The sequence below is a fragment of the Diceros bicornis genome, unplaced genomic scaffold (genome assembly GCF_020826845.1).
Source record: "Diceros bicornis minor isolate mBicDic1 unplaced genomic scaffold, mDicBic1.mat.cur scaffold_61_ctg1, whole genome shotgun sequence".
In the NCBI taxonomy this organism is placed as follows: Eukaryota; Metazoa; Chordata; class Mammalia; order Perissodactyla; family Rhinocerotidae; genus Diceros; species Diceros bicornis.
Window position 1 is genome coordinate 1,867,549 of NW_026691491.1, and position 8,567 is coordinate 1,876,115.

Consider the following 8,567-nt stretch of genomic DNA (forward strand, 5'->3'; position numbering starts at 1 on the left):
TGCCCTCCACTCTGCTCCCTCCTCCCTTACATCCAGACAAAACACCAGCATCTCCAGGCCACCTCCCTTTGTTCCAGTCAGGTTCATCTGATGCTGTTCCTTACCTTCTCCTTATATCTGACGTCACTGCTCATGCTATTAGGTCCTAAGACTTTGGGACTTCAGCTCCTTTGGCCTTGCCTTTCTTTGGCTGTGACAGCAATGGTCACCTCTTTACAGCTGAGACAAAGACCGATTATTTGCATCTTGGTCTCTCCTCTTTACCTTTTAGGTCTTCATCCTCTGGGGCAGATGCTACAGAAAGAAGAACGCCAAAATGCTTTTGCTATGTGATGACAATAAGTTATTTCTACTCTTCAAAACCCTGTAGATCTATGGGCAGGTCTGTGCATTCCGTAGAACAATATCTTGAGAATGAAGCTCAAAATGCACTCACTCCCATTCTGTGCCAGGCATAAAATATACCCGCCAGCAGAAAACTAGGGGATTGCAACTCCAACACTTCAGTCTCAGACTTACCTTTAGTTTATTAAACACTTTAAAGGATAGAACAGTTAATGATGTATCTTCCTGCTCAAATATTATCAATATCTCCTAATATTTCCAAATAAAATCCTTTGGGAGGAAAGAAACTAATACTTTGGGGGATGTCTTAAGTACCAAGCCCTCTTCTAAGCAGTTTTCATACATTATTTATTTCATCTTCTAAACAACACTTTTAGGTGGGTACTATCCCCGTTTTACTGAGGAGGAAACTAATGTTGAAGAAGGTTAAGTAATTTGGCCAAGGTAACACAGAATGTAAGGATTGGATTCAACCTAGCCCCATCTTCACTGTACCACCCGGCCCACTCTGCCTTCACATGGCATTCAGGCTCCGAAGAGTGTGGCCCCAAACTGCCTCTCCAATCTAGTACACATTTTCCCATCTTTTATTTTGTTATATATAAATCACAGTTGTTTGTCCAATCTAATTTCATGATTTCAAAAACATAACATCATAGAAAACCAACCAGCAGCAGTTGCTAAGCTGAAATACACATACTTGACAACCTAGCAATTCTACTCCTAGGTAAATACCAAGAGAAACATGCACATATGTTCATCAAAGACAGGTACAGTACTCAGAGCAGCACTACTCACACGAGTCAAAAACAAAAACAGGAGCATAACCCAAATATCTATCTACAACAGAAGGGACAGATATTTCTACAAGGAAAATACAAATAGCAATGAGAACAAACCGTAGCCATACACACGTATGAATCTCACAAACATAATGTTGTGTGAAAGAAGCCGGGCACGAAAAAGTATATGCTCTATGATTCCATTTATATGAAGTTCAGAAACAGGCAAAACTTATCTGTCCCACTGGAAGCTGGGACAGAGGTCATCTGCCCCCAGGTGGAGGGGAGCAGATATGACTGAAGAGAGATGACGCCTCAGCACAAATCAAGGTGGTTGCACCAAACTATATTAGAGTCATCGTAGTCTTCACAGGCATGACCTCACGCTGGAAAAAAAAAAAAAAAGCCAGTTTTACTAAAGAACATTCCTTTTTTGTTGTGAGGAAGATCAGCCCCGGGCTAACATCCATGTCTATCTTCCTCTACTTTATATGGGATGCTGCCACAGCATGGCTCGACAAGCAGTGCGTCGGTGTGTGCCAGGATCCAAACTGGCGAACCCCGGGCCGCCGCAGCGGAGCGCGCTCACTTAACCGCTTGCGCCCGGGGCCGGCCCCTAAGCAACGTTCTTGATGGAGCAGTAATATTATTTTTTTAAAAATTTTATTTATTTTTCCCCCAATGTCCCAGTAGATAGTTGTATGTCATAGTTGCACATCCTTCTAGTTGCTGTATGTGGGACCCGGTCTCAGCATGGCCGGAGAAGCGGTGCCTCAGTGCGCGCCCGGGATCTGAACCCGGGCCGCCAGCAGCGGAGCACGCGCACTTAACCGCTATGCTACAGGGCCGGCCCGTATGTTATTAACTTTATTAAATCTTGACCTTGAATATACCTCTTTTTAATATTTTGATATAATACGTAGTATGTGATGAAATGGGAAGTAGGCGGGAAGCACTTCTGTTACGCACTGAAGGACAATGGCTGTCTTGAGGAGAAGCACTTGTGTGACAATCTGAGCTGACCTAGCCACTCTTGATAGAACGTCATTTTTACTTAAAAGAACGACTGACAAACTGAGGTTATTCAGTTTTGGGTATTTGGCACACATTTTCTCAAAAATTACCTCCAAGAGCCTATCACTTCAAGGAAAACAACTGACAGTATTTGTTGACAATGACAAAATTCAAGCTCTCAGCCAAAATTATGGAAAACTTACACTTGATACAAAGAGCTTGACAGCTTTCCACTATGTAAGACTTTTCTGATAGGTCGGGGGTAGTGTTAAGCACTGTATGGTGTTTTGTTTTGTTTTGTTTTCGTATAATGAAATGTGTCAACACTTGGAAGATCTGCAGAACTCAATGAGCAGAGGTCTAGAATAGTAAATCCTTAGAGACGGAACAGTGGTTGCTTGGGGCTGGGTCAAGTGATGGAGCAGGAATGGGGAGAGATGCTAATGTGCTCGGGGTTTCATTTTGCGGTGTTGAAAATGTTCTAAAATTAGACTGTAGTGATGGTTATAAAACTGTAAATATACTAAAAACTACTGCACTGTGTACTTTAAGTGGGTGAATCGTATGGTATGTGACATATATCTCAAAAAAGTTATAAAATAAAAACTCTACCACCGTAATAACATTGTAACATCTGGAGTTTATTTTAAAAAAAACAGGTTGTCAACCCAAAGGCCATGGTTTGCTGGCCCCTGTTTTATTGTACAATGTACCATCATCTTTGAGTTTATCATTCTAGAACATCTCTGGTGTCCAGTATTTCAAAGTCTATATTTAATCTACTATTTTTTTATTCTCCCAACATGCCCTCCTTTTATCTGTGCATCAAAAAAATGTTCTTTAAAGTGAGAATTGCCTCTATTAGTAAAACAAGCTTACTTCTAACCAACACTCCACAATCAACACACACAACAACAACAATAAAAGATATCAGCTGAGGCTACAGTCATCTGAAGACTTGATTGAGGCTGAAGGATCTGCTTCTAAAATCACTCATGTGGCTGTTGGCATGAGGCCTCGGTTCTTCACCTCAAGGATTTCTCCATCTGTTGCCTGAGTTTCCTCATGACATGTCATCTGACTTCCTCCTGAGCAAGAAATCCAAGAGAGAGCAAGGAAGACACCTCAGTGCCTTTTCTGACCCAGTTTCTGAAATGTACAACATCACTTGCACTTTCTTCTATTTGTTAGGAGTGAGTAGTCAAGTTTTGCCCACACTCAAGGAGAGGGGAATTAGGCTCCACCTTTCGAAGGGAAGAATATCAAAGAATTTGTGGACATATCTTAAAACCACCATAGCCACCTTGGCAGTATACAAACAGGCTCTCATCTCCTCTGTGGGAAGGCAGAGAAACTGGGGACCAGGCCCAAGACTCAATGGTCAGAACAGCCAAACTCCAAAGAGGGATAAATTCCCAACAAAGGTAGGTCTGCTGTACCAAGGTCAGGGCCCGGTTGGGAAAAAGATGGATGGAGTTATCTAGATTGATGTCCCTGAAGATCCTGAATCCCCAGATTCCCCTGAACCCTCTGAGCCTCCAAAGGTAGCCCACTCCTTTCCATTATGCACTAACCTCCTGTCTCCCACTTGCTTGGAGATGATGCAGAGGCTGCTTCCCCACAAGACAATGTTCACCCACCCACCTCCATCTCAGTGGGGTGTGGATATTCAGGATCTGCCCTTCCTGGCCACCAGGACTTTAATCCCTACAACTGTGATTTAATCTCAAAATTAGGAGTAAGTCACAACATAACCCAGCTGCTGACACATTGAGGCTGACAAGGGAGCAAAGGGACTATGCCCCAGGGAGCTACAAAACCTACCCAGCATGGACCAGCATAAGTCAGGAGAGCGTGTGTGAGACTGGAGTCTAGGGTGCTTGATCAAGAGGACTGGAACATAAGTTGAATAAGGGAGAGTTGATCCATTTGCAAGCTCTTTCCTAGGATCCAGGATTCAACACTTACTCATCAAGAAAATGAATAGGCAAGCTACAGATTGGGGAAAATATTCTCAACACATGTATCTGACAAAAGACTTGTGTCAAGAATATATAAAGAACTTCTACAACTCAATAATAAACAGACAATCCAACTTTTTTAAAAGGACAAAAAACTTGAGTAGACAGTGAACAAAGAAGAAATGGCCAGTGAACACATGAAAAAGTTCTCAACATCATAAGTCATCAGTAAAATGCAAATTAACCCCATGAGATACTTCCACACACCCAGTAGGATGGTTAAAATGAAAAAGACCGACAACACCAAGTGTTGGTGAAGATGAGAAACAACTGGAACTCTCATATTTTGGTGTGTAAAATGGTACAATCACTTTGAAAAACTGTTAGGCAGTTTCTTAACTGAAACCCAGCAATTCCACTCCTAGGTATACATCCAAGAGCAACAAAAATTTAGGTCCACAAAAAGCCTTGTACAAGAATGCTTGTAGGAGTTTCATTCACAATAGTGCCAAAATTGAAAACAGCTCAGGAGTCCATCAATAGAAGAGATAAACTGTGGTATGGTCATATAACAGAAAACTACTTTGCAATAAAATGGATTGAATTATTAATAATCATAATTTGCCTTTTTATTCATATATCACATAGTGATTAAATCTCAACCTCTTTGAATTCATTCCCTCATCCATAAAATGCGGCACCTTCCTTGCTCACTCTACAGGACTGTCATGAGGACCAAATTGGTTAAAGTTGGTGAAAGCTCTTGAACTATGTGCTTGACCTTGGAAATATGGTACAGTGGTATAGTCCTAGTTCTAGAATGCTTTAGACTTGCAGTCAAGGAGTTGTTATTTGTGCACTTATCTTACAGTCACATGTCATCATGCCTTGAGGGCAGTAACGTTTACAATTGGCTTTCTTTCACTGGTATTTTGCCTTATTTAAAAAAATATCTTCCCAACAATTTATCACAAATGGTCAAGCAGATTGCACACTAAACACCCAAATACCCACCACCCACATTCTACAATTGCTAACATTTTGCTATATTGCTTTCATCACTTATTTATGCAGATATCCTTCCATCAATCACTGCATGATGGGTCAGTTTATTTTTTATGGTATTTCCTTCTCTTCTCCCTTCTTGACCACATCCTTGATTCTTACCTCTTTAAAGCGTTTCTTTGGCAAACCTGCCTGAAAGTAAGATTTCCAATCTCTGGGAAATATAGTCATTTTACACTGATTATGTCTGCCATGTATGGTTACTATTTCATGTACTTACATCTTATTTCTCCACATCAGTGTTTCTGAACCAGGGGTGATTTGTACCCGCCAGGGGACATTTGGTAATATCTGGTGATATTTTAGTTTGTCATGATGTCAGGGTGAGGTTCTGGCATCTGGATACCAGGTTTGCTGCTAATCATTTTATAATAGACAAGGCAGTCCCCACAACAATGAATGAACCAGCCCCAAATACCAATATTGCCAAAGTCAAGAAACCATGCACTAGATAAGTTATAAGTCCTCCAGCTTAGCAGCTGAGGGTGCCCATTGAAATACAAACCTGGAAAATACCCAAAAAGAATGTCAGATATGTGGTTAGACTGAGAGTGACCAGTCGCACTCTTTCCACCCATGATTGCATTATTCTAGGACACAAGTTACTTTATTCAATAACACTCTGTGGAAACTTCATGACTCCTGGCCTGTGTAGGTTCTGAAAGGGTCTTATTTTCATTGTGGTCCATGAATTTTTTTTGCAGAGACAACCCATTTTGAAACACATTCATCCAAGCAGATGCCTTGTGAGGAAGAGTGACTGGTGTGGGCTTACCCATAAACTGTGTCTCTACCCTCCGTTTCCGCTCTGTGCTTTGTTTCTGAGCTGCACCGTATGCTGCTGATTGAACACCCTGAAGACGCAGAGTTAGCACCACAGCCGTTTCTTCTTTGTTTCCGGCAGTTCCATAGGCAGTAACGTTTGCGAGGAGATCAAAAGAATTAGCTATCCCCTGCCATAAAATATAGAAAATGTCACTAAGGAAAATGGAAAGAGATGCCTGAAACTGAATATTCTGTGCCCAAGACCTTTCTCTAGAGATTTGGAACTAAAGAAACACCTTCCTTGGGGATGTTTGTCTTCCTACATATCGAGATGATAGGTGCATTGCAACAGAATGCTTGGGAAATCAACGCAATTGTTCAAACCTAGTAGGAAGTAACTGTTCTCCTGTTATCGGGTCGCTTCTCGAAAAACTATGGATGAATACAGCTCTGCCTTCCTGTCCCACATTCTGTCCTTTCTGTCATTATTTTTCATGTATGTGTTGCTTTTCTTGTTCACGTTCTCCCTCTTCTGCTGTCTGCTATTCTCTTACCGTAAATATTCATTGTTAACCAATTGAGTAAAACAACAACTATATTAAAAAATAGTAAAATGAATGGAGTTAATCAATATGGTAAAAGAATCTGGTGAAATATCAGAGACTTCATGTATTGGGCCAGAAAAGAACATCTGTTTTCACCTGTTTACCTACTGAATTAAGCCAAATACATATACGTCTGTGGGCTTCTAGACTGAGGAACTTTTAGGAGGTGGGTGGAAGGAGAGAGAAGCATAGTATCCTCAGTGCAGACTCACAGGCCCTCTTTTGGAAATAGTTTTAACTATTAAAATCTCTCCGAACCTCCCGTTCTCCTAGTGATTTCGATACTTATTCTGTATGTGCTCCCTTTTCCTTCGAAAATGAACTAGGATTCCAGTGATCTGGCCTGCCAGCCAGATGATTGAGACGAAACCCTGGGAGCCATTTGTGATGGTTCTCAACCACCCTTGTATATTAGAATCATTTGACAAGTTAAACTATATAGACAATAGGGCTCTAACCTCAGAGATTCTGATTCATCAGAGACCCAGGTATAAGTACATTTTGTACAGCCTTCCAAGTGTTTCTAATGTATGGTCAAGTTTGAGAATCACCAAGCATGAAAAGATATTAAAATATTAGAAAGGATTTCAAACCTTTAAAGAGAGTGTTGCATTCCCATTTCCACGCCTATTTGAGAGCCTCACTAAGTCAGAGCAAATCCATTTATTGTTATTCTGATAATTTGTGAAATTCAGCTAGTAAAGCACACACTGGAATGGCAATTTGGGCATTTTCTTTATACCACAGAGATCTGGGCTTCATAGAAATATGTGTATCTAACTTGGGCAGACAAGACTTTGAGTGGCTGATAGTTCATGTGACCATGATGTTGACTTAAAGCTAATTATGCATTTATAGATGGTGAGTACAATTTGCCAGTAGTTTTCTCAGAACAAGTCAATATGTAAAAATCAAAATCAGTTATAAGAGATTTAGTATCTGAATTGACCACTTGAGGGATATTTTCTGGCATTCAACACACTTAGTATTAAAGAAAGGCATGCTCAACAGAGATTCAGAAAAAAAGGAAAATTTTTAATGCCATGACCCATGAGTTATTAAAAGAGATAAAGCTGCATTAATTAAAAATGTTGTTCCTGTTAGGGAAATAAGAAAATAGGTGAAACGAACAGAGCAGAGAGTATAAGAACTAAATTCATGTGTGTGGGATGCCCAGCTCCGGAGCTGCAATAGGGCTAATGGTCACTTCCCCACCCAATTCACAAAAAAATTGCAAAATAGTACACAGAATTTCTATACACACCTCACCATGTTTTAGTTATCACATTGCATTTTGAAAAGTAGCATTTTAAATTAGCGGGTATCTAATGAATAAATAGAGCTGGTACATTTAGGTTCGTATTTGGAAAAATGTCTACCACACAACATATTGAAAAATGTTGCGAGAGTCTTAAGCATATTCTATGTCTGCCCCTTCTCATGCCCAGTTCACAAGATGATGACGGTATGAAACTCACCTGGACTTCACAGTCTCTGGAAAATTTATTTTTGCCAAGTTGAGAAGAATTAGGGTTGATTTCTAAGAATGAAAAATAGAAGAGAAGCTGGAGAGAGTTACTTCCTCAAGGTCAGGAACTATTTGACCTTACAAGATGAAAAAACGTCTCCCCATTTTTCTTCTCACATTCCTGTAGCATCAAGTATCTAAACGTGAGACAGGATCAAGTTTTCTAAAAAAAAAAAAAAATGTTTTGGAGACCCAGGGAAACAGAGTAGCATTAATGAAGAATGTTTACCTTCAAATGTTCCTGAATATTTCTCTCAAACTCCTTATACCATCTCTATAGACTATTCCCTATACTAGCCACGGTCCCTGTTTTATTATATAAAACAGTGTAACCTATCACCAGCATTGGTGGACAAGAATTCTTGACATGATTTTTATGGCGTGTCCCCTGCCACCTTTTTTGACTACTGTTGTAGGTTGGGCTAAGGCAGTGGTTCTCAAACTCTGGTGTGCATCAGCACTGCCTGGAGGGCTTGTTCAAACACGCTGCTGGGTCCCATCC

General features: G+C 40.5%; 1 long non-coding RNA gene across 1 annotated transcript; it reads right to left on the reverse strand.

The window, feature by feature from the left end:
• Positions 1-3,971: 3,971 nt before the first annotated feature.
• LOC131403254 (uncharacterized) lies at positions 3,972-8,360 on the reverse strand. The gene is made up of 3 exons (XR_009219335.1): positions 8,016-8,360; positions 5,943-6,120; positions 3,972-4,084 (listed from the first exon to the last, which is right to left on the reverse strand). It is a non-coding gene; the product is annotated as an uncharacterized LOC131403254 (long non-coding RNA).
• Positions 8,361-8,567: the final 207 nt, after the last annotated feature.